The 19,626-nt window shown below is 37.9% G+C and overlaps 1 protein-coding gene across 1 annotated transcript in view; it reads left to right on the top strand.

Annotated features, from left to right (window-relative positions):
• LOC141111478 (uncharacterized) overlaps positions 1–19,626 on the top strand; it is a 315,956-nt gene that overhangs the window by 148,915 nt on the left and 147,415 nt on the right. The window lies entirely within an intron of this gene.

Here is a 19,626-nt window from a genome sequence, read left to right as displayed (position 1 = left end):
TGGAAACCGCCTTCAGTGAATTTTATAAATTATTCTTTACAACAAAATCGGACACAGGCGGACTTATTACACAGAACATGTGAGTAGATAATCATGAGAAGAAAAGTTTGTGAATGAACTCCAAAAAAAAAAAACGATAGATAGGTGGACCCCCGCTTTAAACTGAACAATTCATTAGTAACACAAGAATAGGATAGAATAGAATAAGATAGAATAAGAATAGAATAGAATAAGATAGAATAAGAATAGAATAGAATAAGATAGAATAGAATAAGATAGAATAGAATAAGATAGAATAAGAATAGAATAGAATAAGAATAGAATAAGAATAGAATAGAATAAGAATAGAATAGAATAAGATAGAATAGAATAAAATAAGATAGAATAGAATAGAATAAGATAGAATAGGATAGAATAGAATAGAATAAGATAGAATAAAATAGAATAGAATAAGATAGAATAGAATAAGATAGATAGATAGATAGATAGATAGATAGATAGATAGATAGATAGATAGATAGATACTGTAGATAGATCATTGTTCTTTTGTATTTTTGTTGACCTTCTCAGTAAGATGTGTAATTTCTAAACTTTTAAACTCCAAATTTAGAAATAAAAACACGCTGCATCGAAATAACAACTTAAAGCGGAGTTCCGCCAATTTTTTTATTTTTTTTTAAGTCAGCAGCTACAAATACTGCAGCTGCTGGCTTTTAAAATAAGGACACTCACCTGTCCAGGGCGCCCGCAATGTCGGCACCTGAAGCTGATCTGTCCCTCGGCTCCCGGGTGGAGGCGCCGCCATCTTCAGCAAGGGAATCAGGAAGTGAAGCCTTGCGGGACCCGTGTGTCTCCCAGAAGACAGCGGGGGGGGGGGGGGACGGAGGAGGGGACGGACATGGCGTAGATATCTGCAGGTACTGCGGCTATCTATGCCCGGAAGTGGGAGATGTCATTAAAGTTCATGTGTGTGTAAAGGCAGGCGTCCCAATACTTTTGGCATTATAGTGTGTATGTATATATATAAACACATACGCATGTTAAAAAAACAAAACAGAGATTTGTTTCCGAATTGTATTTCTCTTTTTAAACACCAGAGAAAATATAATAACCTAATGTAAAGTTAGAGAACACTTCTGATTTCACCTGGTTACAAATATTCATGATAAGCTCCTTTGTTTGGTGACAGAATATTATCTTTGTTATTGTAGATCAGCAATGCGCGGTACTTCTTGGTATCCTGTGGTTTGGATGTGCGCTCTGTTGCTCTGGGGTGAGTTATTCTGCAACATTAATTATCTTCATTTTTATATATAAATCAGTAGCTGCCCGTCTATACGGGGTGCAGGGGGCGGCGCCCCCCTAATCCATGCGCCCGGCCCCCTAATCTACATGCAGGGTGCCAGACGGATGGATTCCAATGGTGTTATTTTTTTTCAGAAGCATGTGATTTAGAGCCTGAGGCCAGTTGTGGGACAATGGCAAATTAATATTCGCTATTGTCTTCCTTATTCTCCTCCCGGCCAATCAGGAAGCGGGTCCTGAGACCCATCACCTGATTGGCCGAGAGGAGAAGCGATTCTACTGGCCACCAAGGAGGAGGAGGGAGGAGACGCAGGGGAAGCCACTGAAGCCGAAGAGGGGGAGACGCGGGCTGAAGCCGCCGCCCGGAGAAAGCGCTGCCCGCGAACCTAGATGGGGTAAGCCGCCACTGTATTTAATTTACTTTCTTTCTTCCAATTTTCTCCATCTGCTTTCCACTACTGTACAGTATTATACTTATAGCTGTAAAAAATGAAATAGCTGTAGCCGCCACTGTATGTAATACTTAAAGGGTAACTCCACTTTCGTGGGGAAAAAGAAATAGCAATCAAAGAAAAAATATTACAGCGCGTAAAATTGTGACACAAATCATATTATAATTGAATGTTATTAAAAATGACCTTTCCTTTTCAAACTGCAGCCGCTGTAATTTTATGAAAATGCAATATGGTTATATGGAGTTGTTCTGTACACAGAATGTGTACTGACCACTCCCTGCTTGTGCGATTGGCTCATCAATTTTCCCAGAAGTCTGCACTAAGATACAAGTCAGATTTCAGGCATCCCCTGTAATGTCATTTTTGGTGAGATACTCCCAATAGGAACACGTCTAAAGGGATGCAAGCCCAGCAGATTTCCTCATTAGTGCTCTGCAGCTGCACAGCTGACTGATAATTATGAAACCACTCCCATTAGACCCACTCCGCACAGAGGCACAGACAGACAAACAGGGATTTCTTCATAATAACAAAAGGTAGGGCAACAAAGGTTGTTATAATCCCTGCAATGTAGATAGATGTTTTTTTCCTCAACAAAAGTGGAGTTACGCTTTAAGTCATTTTATTTTATAACTCATTTATAAAATTCCAGCATTTTCTGCTAGCTGTGTATATAACAGTCTGTCCTAAAAGAACTCTCATACTTTAGGAAATGGCAGGTTGGGAAAGGTAAGTATACCGGGACAAACCTGCTTATATGGGAAAGGTAAGTATACCGGGACAAACCTGCTTATATGGGAAAGGTAAGTATACCGGGACAAACCTGCTTATATGGGAAAGGTAAGTATACCGGGACAAACCTGCTTATATGGGAAAGGTAAGTATACTGGGACAAGCCTGCTTATATGGGAAAGGTAAGTATACCGGGACAAACCTGCTTATATGGGAAAGGTAAGTATACCGGGACAAACCTGCTTATATGGGAAAGGTAAGTATACTGGGACAAGCCTGCTTATATGGGAAAGGTAAGTATACCGGGACAAACCTGCTTATATGGGAAAGGTAAGTATACCGGGACAAGCCTGCTTATATGGGAAAGGTAAGTATACCGGGACAAGCCTGCTTATATGGGAAAGGTAAGTATACCGGGACAAACCTGCTTATATGACCCAAGTTCCAATTCTGAACAAATGATACTTTTTACTTTTTGCAGATGCCGTCTCATACTGCTATGAAGTTCAGGCTTAGAATGTCCAATGGTTTTAAAGTTTTAAACATTTAACAGACACCCCATTGTCATACCGGATCACATCCACTCGCAGACAGACCAACCCTTCTGAAAAATGTCAGATCTTCCAGACAATGACTACTCTATGACCAATTGTACCAAAGCCAACTATTCTAAAATTATGTTTTGGGCTGAGTTGGGGGGGGGGGGGATTAGAGCCTCTGGAATTAGCCACATGAACACGGGGGGGGGGGAACATACTAAAGCAGTGCAGACATGGTCATGATAGACCCTTTAGCCATTGCAAGCTAAGGGTGCTAATTACCGAACTACAATCCTACATTATAAAATGTTCAATTCCTTTAAATAAGGTGCTTGAGGGGTTCCATAAACCTTCTTGTGAAGAGGTGTGATTGTACAGCATGCAATGCCCTACAGCAATTACAAAGAAAGCAAACATTTCCCCGCCAACTTTTTTTTAATGTCATGGAGACCGACCCAAAATCAAATAAAGGTCATGGAGAGCTGTGTACTGCCCTGAGGGATATTATGTACCAATGCAAAAAAATAAATAACAGAATATCATTCAGTGATGAGAAGCTCTTTTAGTGATGATTTAAAGACAATAAAAACACAGAAATCCTTCAAATAACGTGCTTGGGGTGTGGCTTAAGCCTGCCTGCGAATGTTTCGATGTACACTCACAAAAGTGATATTTCCATATAATAAATATATTTATACAACAGAAAAAAAACACCATTTAACCACTTCACCCCCTGGAAGGATTTACCCCCTTAATGACCAGGCCATTTTTTGCAATACGGCACTGCTTTAATTGAACTGACAATTGCGCGGTCGTGCGACGATGTACCCAAATAAAATTGGTATCCTTTTTTCCCCACAAATGGAGCTTTCTTTTGGTGGTATTTGATCACCTCTGTGGTTTTTATTTTTTGCAGACCGACAATTTTGAAAAAAAAAAAAAATATATATTTTTTATTTTTCTGCTATAAGACATTCCCAATAAAAAAAAAAAATGTAAAAGATTTAATTTCTTCATCATTTTAGGTCAATTTGTATTCTGCTACATATTTTTGGTAAAAAAAAACCAATACGCGTATAATGATTGCTTTGCCCAAAAGTTATAGTGCCTACAAACTAGAGAATAGATTCATGGCTTTTTAATTATTTTTACTAGTAATGGCGGTGATCTGCGATTTTTAGTGGGACTGCTACATTGCGGCAGATCGGACACCTAACTGACATTTTTTACACTTTTTTGGGAACCAGTGACATTATTACAGTGATCAGTGCTAAACATATGCACTGACATTGTACTAATGGCACTGGCAGGGAAGGGGTTAACATCAAGGGCAATCAAAGGGTTAAATGTGTTCCCTCAGTGTGTTTACTAACTGTATGGGGGGAAGGGCTGCCTGGGACAACACAGATCCATGTTCCTGCATAGCAGAAATATCCTCTCCCCCGTCATCCCCTGACAGAACAGAGATCTGCCTTGTCTACTTTGGCAGATCACCGTTCTGCCTCTGCGGGGAGCATTCGCAGGCGGCCGAACCCGCTGATTGGCTCTCACACTGGCCAATCGTCACATGCACATGCATGCACAGAAATCCGTGTATACCTACAGCGATTCGCGCAGCCGAGTCAAGCTGCCACAGTGGTCGGCAAGTGGTTAAAGAGGTTGTAAACTCTGCAAAAAAGAAAAAAAAAAACCCTGCAAAACAAAGGCATAATGAGCTAGTATGCACCACATACTAGGTCATTATATAATACTTACCTAAGCTGTTTCAGTGGAGCCCACACACCGCTGACATGGCTGACATTTTCCCAAGCGTTTCTTCCGGGTTCGCAAGCATGTGAGCCGCTGTTCAAGGCATGGGTCTTGGAAGGAACAGCACCCGTGGCTACCCCCTTACATTAGGGTCCCCAGAGCCCACCTCATTACATCAGGGTCCCCAGAAAGCTTCCCCCTTACATCAGGGTCCCCAGAGAGCCTCCCCCTTACATCAGGGTCCCCAGAGAGCCCCCCTTACATCAGGGTCCCCAGAGAGCCCCCCTTACATCAGGGTGCCCAGAGAGCCTCCCCTTACATCAGGGTCCCCAGAGAGCCCCCCCACATCAGGGTCCCAGAGAGCCCCCCTTACATCAGTGTCCCCAGAGAGCCTCCCCCTTACATCATGGTCCCCAGAGAGCCTCCCTCTTAATTTACGGTCCCCAGAGAACCCCCCTTACATCAGGGTCCCCAGAGAGCCCCCCATACATAGGGGTCCCCAGAGAGCCCCCCTTACATTAGGGTCCCCAGAGAGCCTTCTCTTACATCGGGTCCCAGGGAACCCCCCTTAGATCAGGGTCCCCAGAGAGCCCACCCTTATATCGGGGTCCCCAGAGAGCCCCTACTTACATCAGGGTCCTCAGAGAGCCCCCCTTACATCAAGGTCCCCAGAAAGTCCCACTTACATCAGGGTCCCCAGAGAGCTTCTCCCTTACTTCAGGGTCCCCAGAGAGCCCCCTCTTAAATCAGGGTCCCCAGAGAGCCCCCCTTACATCAGGGTCCCCAGAGAGCCTCCTCTTACATCAGGGTCCCCAGAGAGCCCCCCCCTTACATCAGAATCCCCAAAGAGTCTCCCCCTTACATCAGGGTCCCCAGAGAACCTCCACTTACATCAGGGTCTCCACAGAGTCACCCCCTTACATAAGGATCCCTAGAGAGTTTTCTCTTACATCAGGGTCCCCAGATAGCCCCCCTTACATCACGGTTCCTAAAGAGCCTCCTCTTACATCAAGGTCCCCAGAGGGCCTCCCCCTTAGGGTCCCCAGAGAGCCCCCCTTACATCAGGGTCCCCAGAAAGTCCCGCTTACATCAGGGTCCCCAGAGAGCCTCCCCCTTACTTCAGGGTCCCCAGAGAGCCCCACTTAAATCAGGGTCCCCAGAGAGCCTCTACCTTACTTCAGGGTCCCCAGAGAGCCCCCCTTACATCAGGTTCCCCAGAGAGCCTCTCCCTTACTTCAGGGTCCCCAGAGAGCCACCCTTAAATCAGGGTCCCCAGAGAGACTCCTCTTACATCAGGGTCCCCAGAGAGCCCCCCCTTACATCAGGGTCCCCAGAGAGCCTCCTCTTACATCAGGATCCCCAGAGAGCCCCCTTACATCAGGGTCCCCAGAGAGCCTCCCCCTTACATCAGGGTCCCCAGAGAGCCTCCACTTACATCAGGGTCTCCACAGAGTCACCCCCTTACGTAAGGATCCCTAGAGAGCTTTCTCTTACATCAGGGTCCCCAGAGAGACCCCCTTACATAACGGTCCCTAGAGAGCCTCCTCTTACATCAAGGTCCCCAGAGAGCCTCCCTTTTACATCAGGGTCCCCAGAGATTCTTTTTATCTATACTAGACCCTTATCCTAAGAGAGAGTCTGGTATGGATTTGAAATATATGGCTTAATATTGTATAAAAAGCCTTCAATAATGATGATTCTCGTGGGACGAATTTTGGAATTATTTCTGCTTGAGTCAGCTTAAATCAAAACCGTGTGTTTTATTGTACACACATAAACTTGGAAAATACTTACAAAAATAGTACATTCATATTCAGAATTAGTGTTGTTTCATACATGCAAAAAATGTTCAAATATAGTTCATTTGTTTCAAAGATCTGAAAGTCTTTAGACATGTGCTTCCCTTTTGTCATGGCCTATTAAAAATGGCCGATTAACCTCTTGTGTCCTGGCTTGAATAGGTAGCTTGGAAAGAAAGCTGTTTGTCTTGGGAGGAAGATGTGTGTAAAAAGAGTGCCGTGTGTGTAGAGAGTGAGCCCGAAGACTGGATTCCTTGTGTCTATATGAACTCAGTCTTTCAAATTCGCGCCCAAACACAAATCCCTCCCATACACTCCCCTTTTGTCCGTCTAAGAGCGGGGGCTAGCAAAGAGCAACATCTGTTTTTAACTGAACCAAACCTTTTAAACATGAAACCAGATATATGTGAGAGGCTTTCAGCAGACCTCTTAAAACATAAACGCATAAATCAAACAAAGTATCGGTTAGATAGGAAGACCCATACATATATTTACAAAATCCATCAAATTCTGACAGGGTCTTGACCTGCATTTTCAGTCAATGAATGGCCATTTGGGTATCACTAGCTCAAAGTCCTGTCATTCAAACACATATGGAAAATGCATATTCTTTTCAATAAAGCCAATTAAAATTTAGATATTAAGAATATAACATTCCCCTCTGAAATATGAATAACAATCATATTTCCAAAGTTTAAATTCATTCATAGCATCCATGTCCCATTCATACTGACTTTGATCCAATAACTCCAAATGTATTTCCATCACCAACCGAGTTTGCAATACCAAAACCCATCTTTCTCTTAAGCTTATTTTGCAATAAATCATCTCCTTTCTTGATTTCATTTCTAATTCGATAATATAATTTTTTCATTCTAAACATCAAACATAACTGGAATATAATGAATAACATAATAATAATAAAAAGAATAACTATAGGATGTGATAAAATATTTCCTGCTGCTGAGGTTATTGAAGTTTTTCCCCAAATTGATACACTATTACTGAATTTTTTTCCACCAATTACTTCCTGAAAATTCTGACCATTGATGAGATATCTCTTGCAAATTACCTTGTTCATGTTTAAATAATATTTCTGCATTCTGAAGTTCCTTAGCCAAAGCTATCAATAAACCTTTATCCTTATGAATTACATTTGCCCATTCTTCCCAAGGAAATTCATCTATCTGAGATATATTATATTGTGTGGGAAGAGCACTTATATTTTTCATAAGCACATTTGTTAAATTTGTTCTAAATCCATTAATACTTATTGCTACAATGTCTCCTTCTATACAATACAAGCCTTGATTTAGGTTTTCTGTATTTGTACAAGAAGAGAAAAAAGTTTTAACCCTTTCTGTATCTGACATGATCTGGAAACAAACCTTCTTTTTATCTACACGAGTAATTAATTCAGAAATTGTTTCAACTTTTTCTATTCTTGCTGAACATAATGTATGATTATGATAACAAGAATGAAAAATACTTTTATCTTGATTAGGTAAACAGATAACTTTAGACTGAAATTGTAAACATGATGACAAATCGAATTGTTCTAATTCAGAATTTTCATTGTTAAATGCAAAATCTGTATACTGTAATTTATAATACAATAATTGTGTATTGCTGACGAGTAATCCCAGGACAGTGATTGGAACCAAAATTTGTTCTTGTCCTGCTATTGGAATCATAGAAGAACTATAACAAACATCCTGTTTACATCCTATCCATTTATTTACCCATAAATCTGTATGATTTATAGCATATACATATTCTCTGGGTAAATTCTGTAAAATGCCAAGAGGGGTTATTCCACTCTGAAATGCTTGAGCAATTATTTTAAAATTAGTGGAATATTCAGTTTGGATTTCTAAACATGCTCTGGCAATATGAGAATGTTGTTCACTTAACATTAAATCAAGAGTAATATTTTGAAGATGTAAAATAGATGGACCCATTATATTAGCTGTTTTAATAACCATATTTTCTAAAATTTCATTTAAATTTCTCTGTATTTTAATCCCGTTACTACCCACTAAACCAGCTGTCTCAAGATCAGACTTTAAAGTATTAATATCCATACTATTAGTAATACTCCCAATTGTGCCAATCCCTCCTAAAATACCTTCAACAATATCACGCTTATTTCTGTTATGATTAATATTATTAATTCCAAACCATCTTTCAATACCCAATTCCATATTAACCAAATGTCCTTGACATTGTGGAAACCTTGTAGAAATTTTCCATTCTGAAACATTAAAGTTCCACAATATAATGACAAAATTTCCCTCTCTCAAAAGAGTTCTGGATTGGAAATGGTTAATCTGAAATGGATTTGCTGAGACACTTTTCTTACCAACACATGGAATTTTCCTAGGAGACCTTACAACAACACTTGCCTTTGCACATTTCATTGGATAGTTTACTATTGATATGCAACATTCATATATACCAGTATCATTCAAAGATACTCTCATTTGTTGATAAACAAATGTATTATTGATCCAATTCACACTACCATAAATTCCTTTATGAATTATCATAGTAGAACTGTGAAGAAAACTTCCCAAAAATTCATCGTTCCTTTTCCAAGTTACCAATGATTCTTGAGGTACATATATTTTTGTTTTACATATCAAATGCAAACTATCATTATCTTCAAAAATGTTCAAAGATTGTTACCTTTTACAAATACTGACCAAAAACTCCTTCCCAATATATTACATTCAAAAATTCCGGGTTCTGTTGTTTAACCTATAAGATCCCAGCATTTTAACAATTTGTTTTGGATTCTATTTTAACGTTGACTTCGATATTATTGCTATGAATTAAATATAATTCCATACAGCAATCATATCCCTGTCCTACAAATACATATCCATACAATTCTTCAGCTGTAATAATATCAACATATCTAGAATTATATTCTGTTATTTGTATTAAGATCAATATCTTTATCACTCTTGTCCTCTATATTGATATCAATGTCTTTATCACTTTTATCATCTATATTGATATCCGTGTCTAGATCTCTTTTGTCTCTGAATAATGTAATGACTTTGTTGTGTAATTCTTCAATCCTGTTAACCTCTGCATAGCTGGAACAGTTTGTGATATATTTTACCACAGATAAAATTGTCACTAGGGAAAAGATGAATCCTGTGATGATGATAAATCTTCCCTCTTTAACACTTTCTTTTGTTGATCAGTCATCTTTCTTCCTTTTTTGGAATCCATGATTCCTCCAGGTTAATGAAATATAATTCATTCCTAGGAAAAATAAAAGCAGCATCATTTATCTCAGAATATTACATTTGTTATACCTACATTTTTATTTATACATGCTTTTTCACTAAATTGAGAAATCCTTGAACTAACACCATTGTCCCTTGAACATCCAAGATGTCAAATGGACCTTCCCAATTACTTTGCCATGGTCCACTTCTCCTGAACCTTTAGTTCCGCCTGTGACGTGTATCTCACCATCTCTGGGTGTGACCTTACACATGGCAAATCTTTAATCACCATTTTTCTTTCTGTATAAACTTATGCTAACATCTAATTTTTGATTTAAATAAATCTTTCCATTCTTATTCATCAATCTTGATAAACCATTTATCTTGAATAAAAGATAATTTTGGTTTTAATAATAAAATAACAAAATGTTACAAGAATCAGATATGTGTGTGTGTGAATGTAACAACAGTTTTCATGCTGTATATGTGTCTTGTGTATACTGGAGTGAATGTCTGCCAAAAAACTCTGTTACTGGCATTCTACTCCTAAAAAACAAACCCCCTCCTTTCTTATTCAGAAAGGTTCTTTTTTGTCTTGTAGTCCCACAGATGCAGACTCTCAATGAGTAGTCCCCCCCTCCTTTTTAAAAAGGATGGTGTCATTTCACTCTCAAATTCCTAAGGATGGGGCTATGTGCTCTGTGAGTAACCATTTAACTTATACAATACAAGTTTCTTTAAACTTCTAAAACAAATACTACATATCAGTATATATACAAATTGTCTTTTAATAATCTCCTAATCAAGGAATATTGTAAAATAAGGAAATTATGATCTTTTAACTCAAACTTAAAAATGTGTGGAAGGACCATTTTTCATACAAGTAACTGCATTTAACACCATTCTGTTCAAATTGTCCTGTATCATCTATAACCAAAACACTGTTGTGCAAAAGGAGCACAAAATACCAAAAAGAAATATCTTTTTCTGAATGACATTCAATACCTTTAAATAACATCCTAATATCCCTTCTCAAATCACAAGCATTGCAGTATAATACACTTCAGAGACACAATAACAATCCTTGCTGTCTACTGCCAACAATAGTTCATTGTGAAACACAAGTGACAAAATAATTCTTCCTGTCATTAAATCAAATGAAGAATACTCTGTAACTGAAAAAACTGTACCTGCAAACTGTGAATGATATGATACATGAAATCTCTGTCCTATTCCCAAGATTTTACACATTACCTGCATGATTTTACCTATAAAATGGAATCCTCTGTCATTACTGAGATTTGCTAGTATACCTCAAACTAGAAAAACATGATTAATCCATATCCTGTCAGTAATTAAAATATCTTAGTACACAGATTAGACAAGATTTAATTACTCTGTCTACTGTCTCTTCAATTTTGTCCCAATAGAATTTCTCTTTAAGAATTTCAAGCAATTTTTGCTTACCAAAGTGAACTAAACTGTCATAGTTAAATTTAGTGAATTCCACCTGTAGGTGTTGTGGTACATTAAAATATAGAAAATCCATCTAAGTCATGATATTAGATCCAGTTATCATTAACAAAATATAGATATAATATCACCCGATGAGGACTCAAAAAATCGATTAATCTTTTAAACCTCTGAAAACGAAGGAAAATCTTATATTTGTTTTTTCCACAACATAATTTTGACCATATTCAGGTTAAAATCACTAATTCTCCATACAAATCTGCATCCTTTGCTAATTGAGTACAAAGCTGTTAATTACCCCATTATCAGATGAACTAAACCTCTCAATGTTCCATCTGGACAAAACATGAAAAATTAAAATCATAATAATCATAACTGGGAAAAATTAATAAAAAATTAATAATCCAAAGGATTATCCTTGAAAATTCTAAAAATAATAAATAAAAACCAAATCTCTGAACCTCAAATCATAACCTCATTATCCATAGCAAAGAAACAATAACCAGAAAATCCTTACCATCCATGCAGTTCATTTAAGGACTGCTAACATTGTTTTTCACAGTGTTATATGATACATAGTGATACCTTTCCTGTCTTAATGGACTATTTGCAGTTTGCAATCTTTGCATTTGGGTCTTAAAAGGGAAATTAGTTTGATTATTATGGCCTCTATACCTCAAATTACTACACCAGCGCACAGAATACACTTCATAGCGCCTTGGCATCGTTTTCGGATAATACAACCTCTTTTGTATATCGTTATTATTAGCCATCACACAAAACCTAGCTATGTGACCCTCTCTTTTGCAAACTAAACATTTAAGAGTTGGTTTTTTTGCATATACCTTTCTTTGAGTATATGGCGATGAAAATTTACATTTCTGTTGAATATTACTAATATTCAAATCAACAGACTTCACACTTTCATTGTCTGAGGAAATATTAACCTCCTCAAATGACCCCACTGAGTCAAATCCAGAATCAGCATCATTATCCCTCGCCTCTGACTTTGTCACGTGTTCATAAGCTAAACACTGAGCATGTGCAGAAGACTGAGCTTGCAATAATTGCGTTTTAAGCAAACTTATAACATTGTCTTGTTCAATTTCTTTCTGAGTTAAAAAAGCAATACAACTTTCTTTTTCTTTAACTGATTCCAATAATGCATTCATTTTATGTTCTAATGCATCTTTTTCAATCATTAATTGCTCAATATGTAAATTCTCCTGTGTTTGTGCAATTTCTGTTACACTTTGCCTTTGTTTTCCTGGCATATCAAAAACCATTGCATTGAAGACTGTAACTAATTTCAACACATTGCTTAATTTCTTCTTAGATTTAGCTAATGAAAATCTATTCTTCTCAATTTCTTTATTTGCCTGTAGGCGTTGATTATACATTGATTGCCATAACTTAGTGTCTGAAATATAGCTGGCTAAACCTTCAAATTCTAACTTACTTTCTTCAGCTAACACATTTATAAATTCCATATTTTGGTACTCACCGAATATAAAACTTTTCCGTTTTCCGCTGGACTCTAATTAAACCGTCTGTCAAGACTTCTGTATCCAAAATCCTCTGGTCTTCACACAATCATCAAAAACATCAAGCGATTCTAGGTTCTTTCAATATTTGCAAAGTTTTCTCTGTTCCTCACTTTCCCCTCTGAAGAACGGAAAAGTGGCAAAAAACTTCTGACGATTGAAACTGGCTGGCGTCCGCCAATGAAATATATGGCTTAATATTGTATAAAAAGCCTTCAATAATGATGATTCTCGTGAGACGAATTTTGGAATTATTTCTGCTTGAGTCAGCTTAAATCAAAACCGTGTGTTTTATTGTACACACATAAACTTGGAAAATACTTACAAAAATAGTACATTCATATTCAGAATTAGTGTTGTTTCATATATGCAAAAAATGTTCAAATATAGTTCATTTGTTTCAAAGATCTGAAAGTCTTTAGACATGTGCTTCCCTTTTGTCATGGCCTATTAAAAATGGCCGATTAACCTCTTGTGTCCTGGCTTGAATAGGTAGCTTGGAAAGAAAGCTGTTTGTCTTGGGAGGAAGATGTGTGTAAAAAGAGTGCCGTGTGTGTAGAGAGTGAGCCCGAAGACTGGATTCCTTGTGTCTATATGAACTCAGTCTTTCAAATTCGCGCCCAAACACAAATCCCTCCCATACACTCCCCTTTTGTCCGTCTAAGAGCGGGGGCTAGCAAAGAGCAACATCTGTTTTTAACTGAACCAAACCTTTTAAACATGAAACCAGATATATGTGAGAGGCTTTCAGCAGACCTCTTAAAACATAAACGCATAAATCAAACAAAGTATCGGTTACATAGGAAGACCCATACATATATTTACTAAAATCCATCAAATTCTGACAGGGTCTTGACCTGCATTTTCAGTCAATGAATGGCCATTTGGGTATCACTAGTTCAAAGTCCTGTCATTCAAACACATATGGAAAATGCATATTCTTTTCAATAAAGCCAATTAAAATTTAGATATTAAGAATATAACAGGATTATAAGCAAGAACTCCATAAAAAAAAAATAGTAAACAAACAAAAAAATTGGCCTGAGGTCCTCCCAAAAATTTATACCAGACCCGTCAATCCGAAATGATAAGTAAATGAAACAGATCAGTGACTCCTCCTCAATATACTGAAGGTTTCAGTATCTGAAGAAAACGTGCTTTTATAAAAACCCACAGTGCTCTGAGATTCCATTATCATGTTTGTAAAACCAAGAATGTGTAAGTATAGTAAAAATGCAGATATAAAATATCAGTTTAAAATCATTAAAAATGTTTTTATTAAAATTGACCCCCAATATATATATATATATATATATATATATATATATATATATATATATATATATATATATATATATATATATATATATATAAACAGTGGGGACGGAAAGTATTCAGACCCCTTCAATTTTTCACTCTTTGTAATATTGCAGCCATTTTCTAAAATCATTTAAGTTCATTTTTTTTCTCATTAATGTACACACAGCACCCCATATTGTACACACAGCACCCCATATTGACAGAAAAACACAGAATTGTTGACATATTTGCAGATTTATTAAAAAAGAAAAACTGAAATATCACATGGTCCTAAGTATTCAGACCCTTTGCTCAGTATTTAGTAGAAGCTCCTTTTGATCTAATACGGCCATGAGTCTTTTTGGGAAAGATGCAACAAGTTTTTCACACCTGGATTTGGGGATCCTCTGCCATTCCTCCTTGCAGATCCTCTCCAGTTCTGTCAGGTTGGATGGTAAACGTTGGTGGACGGCCATTTTTAAGTCTCTCCAGAGATGCTCAATTGGGTTTAAGTCAGGGCTCTGGCTGGGCCATTCAAGAACAGTCACGGAGTTGTTGTGAAGCCACTCCTTCGTTATTTTAGCTGTGTGCTTAGGGTCATTGTCTTGTTGGAAGGTAAACCTTCAGCCCAGTCTGAGGTCCTGAGCACTCTGGAGAAGGTTTTCATCCGGGATATCCCTGTACTTGGCCGCATTCATCTTTCCCTCGATTGCAACCAGTCGTCCTGTCCCTGCAACTGAAAAACACCCCCACAGCATGATGCTGCCACCACCATGCTTCACTGTTGGGACTGTATTGGACAGGTGATGAGCAGTGCCTGGTTTTCTCCACACATACCGCTTAGAATTAAAGCCAAAAAGTTCTATCTTGGTCTCATCAGATCAGAGAATCTTATTTTTCACCATCTTGGAGTCCTTCAGGTGTTTTTTAGCAAACTCCATGCGGGCTTTCATGTTTCTTGCACTGAGGAGAGGCTTCCGTCGGGCCACTCTGCCATAAAGCCCCGACTGGTGGAGGGCTGCAGTGATGGTTGACTTTCTACAACTTTCTCCCATCTCCCGACTGCATCTCTGGAGCTCAGCCACAGTGATCTTTGGGTTCTTCCTTACCTCTCTCACCAAGGCTCTTCTCCCCCGATAGCTCAGTTTGGCCGGATGGCCAGCTCTAGGAAGGGTTCTGGTTGTCCCAAGCATCTTCCATTTAGGGACTATGGAGGCCACTGTGCTCTTAGGAACCTTAAGTGCAGCAGAATTTTTTTTTTGTAACCTTGGCCAGATCTGTGCCTTGCCACAATTTTGTCTCTGAGCTCTTCAGGCAGTTCATTTGACCTCATGATTCTCATTTGCTCTGTCATGCACTGTGAACTGTAAGGTCTTATATAGACAGGTGTGTGGCTTTCCTAATCAAGTCCAATCAGTATAATCAAACACAGCTGGACTCAAATGAAGGTGTAGAACCATCTCAAGGATGATCAGAAGAAATGGACAGCATCTGAGTTAAATATATGAGTGTCACAGCAAAGGGTCTGAATACTTAGGACCATGTGATATTTCAGTTTTTCTTTTTTAATAAATCTACAAAAATGTCAACAATTCTGTGTTTTTCTGTCAATATGGGGTGCTGTGTGTACAATATGGGGGGCTGTGTGTACAATATGGGGTGCTGTGTGTACAATATGGGGTGCTGTGTGTACATTAATGAGGAAAAAATTAACTTAAATGATTTTAGCAAATGGCTGCAATAAAACAAAGAGTGAAAAATTTAAGGGGGTCTGAATACTTTCCGTCCCCACTGTATATACATGTATATATTCATTATTGCTCTTGTTTATATTATTTTTGTTGAGATATCCTTCTCAGTAAGATGTTTACTTTCTAAAACTTTCAATTCTACATTTTTTCCAAACTCCAAATTTGTCTATAAATACAAACAACCTACATTGAGATAACAACTAAATGAAATATTTTTAAATAATATTATGTTTGTTTTTTTTTTTTAGGGGGGGGGGTTTGATAAAAAAAATATGTCAAAAAAATTAAAATGTAAATAAAAATAATTGAAAAAATAAAAAATATTACCACTATCGGCCCATACCTGGCCCACTCTCTTCGCTTATGGGACTCCTTCCCTTGTTGCGCCTTTTTTAATGTCCACTATTTCCTCCAGGCCGCGATAATATATTGCAATTTTCGTGGTGGATTGAGAATGATTTTATTGATGTCCACTCCATGCTTACTCCTACTAAGATAATCCCATTTGCAGCCTTGCGCTCCTCCCACAATATCCCCCTTAGGGAGCACTACAGCTATGTACAAATTTCCCATTTCCTCCATACCCTCATAAAATCTCAATCCACTCCCTACATGTTAACTCCCTTCAAAAGTCTTTGTAGATCGGGCTTGATTTCCTTAATATATGCAGCTATAATACGCTCCAAAAGACCACCCCTGCAACCTTACCACCTTCAGTGGGAGGTGGAATTGGGAAAGAGATTGGACCCAGAGGACTGGCAGGTCATGACTATCACACTGTCCAAATGTTCCAAAAACGTACTTTTTTGGAAAATGCTTACAAGGTACTGTACAGATGGTATTACACTCCAGCCAGATTGGCCAGTTTCATCCCAACATACTCCCCCTTATGCTTTCGCGGGTGTTCCCGGGAGGGTACAATGGCACACATTTGGTGGGTCTGTAGATTATGGGTCAGAGTCTATGCATTGCTTCGCAACCTCTTCCATACCAATATAAAAAGAGATCCTTTTGAAGCGATCTTGGGGAAACCGATCATGGAGCTGCTAAGACCAGAACGCCAATTGGCATCCCATATTTTTACTGCAACTAAATTAACCATAGCAAAGGCCTGGAAATCCCCGGCTCTCAGCTTCGAGGCACTTAAAAATCGCATAAATTACATTATGGTTAAAGAAAAACTGACGGCAGTGGCATCAGACAATCATGATAAATTTCTTCAAGTTTGGCAACCATGGGTAACATATTCCCACCCCTCCCGGTTTGATTCGACTTTACTCTCCCTTTAGTATGACTCCATCCTCCCCACCCCGTGGACTACCCGTTTCCCCCCTTTCTTTTTCTTTTTCTTTCTCACTTTTCTGATACTTCCCCACTTTCTATATCCTATACTTTTATTTTGTTCTCTCTCGGGTTCTATCTTCTGTAATTTCTCTCTTTTTACTCCCTCCTTCTTGAGCCCTTATAGCCCACAGGCCTTGTCCTGCCGGGCTCAGACACATATTGTGAATTATCTTATGAATACTTGTCACTTTTTTGTTTATTTCCGCATTATTGAGTCATTCTCTACATTCATCTTTTTATTTTCAGTTGGTATTATATACATTACATTTATTGCTACCATTATATTTGTTTTGTGGCAGACCCTGGTACCCCGAGGACCAGCCAAATGTAATTTGATGTCCTGTCACAGACTCCAATTTTCTAGATCATTATAAATGTCAGCTTACCATTTTCTGGAACATGTACACAAAATGTGTCTTTCATTGTCTCTTTGTACTGATATGTTGACTTATTTGTCCAATAAAAACCTTTGTACAAGAAAAAATAAAAAATATTTGATAGCTAAACATAAAAATAAATAATCATAATAAAGAACACATACGCATGTGAAAAAAGAACAGACATTTTAAAAGCTGTATCTCTTTTCAAAATGTAATATCCTAATTTAAAAGTTATATTATTTCTGCTGATTTACTTTTTGATAAAAGAAAAAAAAAAAAGAACACATACACATGTAAAAAAGAACAGACAATTGATTGAGTTGTATTTCTCTTTTCAAACACCAGAGAAAATATAATAACCTAACATAAAACTAAGAGAACACCTCTGATTTTAGCTGATTACAAATAATCATAATGCATTTCTTTTTTTTTTGTGTGACAGAATATTATCTTTGTTATTTTTGATCAGCAATGCGCGGTACTTGGTATCCTATGTTTTTGATGTGCTCTCTGTTGCTCTGGGGTGAGTTATACTGTAACATTATTCATCTTAATTCTATATATTTATTACTTTACTAATTTTATTTTACTACTGATTTATATAATTCCAGCATTTTCTGCTGGCTGTGTATATAAGAGTCTTTCCTAAAAGAGCTGTCATACTCCAGAAAATAGCAGGTTGGGAAAGGTAATTATGCCGGGACAAACCTGCTTGTAGGACCAAAGTGGCAATTCTGACAAGTTATACTTTTTACTTTTTGCAAATGCCGGCTCATATATTGCTATGGAGTTCAGGCTTAGAATGTCCAATGGCTTTAAAATGTAAACATTTAACAAACATCTCAATTGGTGATCATACCGGATCACATGCCCTCTCAGACAGACCAAACCTTCTGAAAAATGCCAAATCTGCCATTCCATGACTGCTCTATGACCAATTATATAAGAGACAATTCATCTAAAAATATGATTTGGATTACAGAAGAAACTAGAGCCCTGGGAGGGGGTCTGATCAATGCTGGGAGAAAATACCCGGGGGGGTGACTGACTAAAGGAAAATAGGCTGTTTACTTTGTAAGAGAAGTTGCACTTGACCTCATCACTCATTCACCACATCCTCACAAAGAGGTCCAGTAGGAACTTTCCAGGTCAATGCCTAAACCATGTCTCTGCTGTTTCCAACCTCAGAAAATCTGAGATTCAAAGTGAAAACTAGAGTTTTTTTTTTCATTTTCATACCAGGACTTCTAATTAATTTCTTCGAAAGGGAGGACCCTCACCATGCCAACATCCAAAATTGTATAGGAAGGATTAAGACAATAAAAACTTTCTCAAAGAAAAAGGGGACTTTGTGGGCACAACATGAGGCAGAAAGGATAGAAAAATTATAAATGTCTTTATTACAAAAATGCAAAAATTACAAAAGCAGAAATACAACATACAACAGCACCCTCAACTGGACAAGGTCAACAGATACCCAAATATCAAACAAGGAGGCATGGATTATGTCAGTAGGTTGTAAGGCAATCCATTGTAAATATATACATGTATAAAGGAATGGGATCCATGAACTCCTCCAAGCTTGTATAGTCAACGTGTTTCACATTAAATTGCTTCCTCAGGACAAAATTGGATAGGTGTTGATTGACCCTGAATATCAGAAATTTTTGCTACACCACGCAGGACGAAATAATGAATAAAAACATGTTCCTACGACAAACTAGAGATCCACAACGTTTACAAAGACCCAAATGGGGCCTCCAGATCTGGCGAGTTCTGCTCTCTGGTAACTGGGACAGAGATAGATTCTACTCAAAATATAATGGTGTAGATAAATTAGAGTAGATGGGGAATAAATGACTTGAACCCATCGGTTCAGATCTAGTCATAGATGGAAACAACTTTCACAAAAGCCACTGAGACAAAACTGTCCCTTTTATTTGTACCGCAAAAATTAAAAACCCCAGTGGTGATCAAACACCACAAAAAGAAAGCTCTATTCGTGAAAAAAAAT

This window comes from Aquarana catesbeiana, linkage group LG10 (assembly GCF_042186555.1).
Source record: "Aquarana catesbeiana isolate 2022-GZ linkage group LG10, ASM4218655v1, whole genome shotgun sequence".
Classification (NCBI taxonomy): domain Eukaryota; kingdom Metazoa; phylum Chordata; class Amphibia; order Anura; family Ranidae; genus Aquarana; species Aquarana catesbeiana.
Note: the sequence above shows the minus strand (reverse complement) of the source record. Positions and strands in the feature narration are given on the sequence as shown.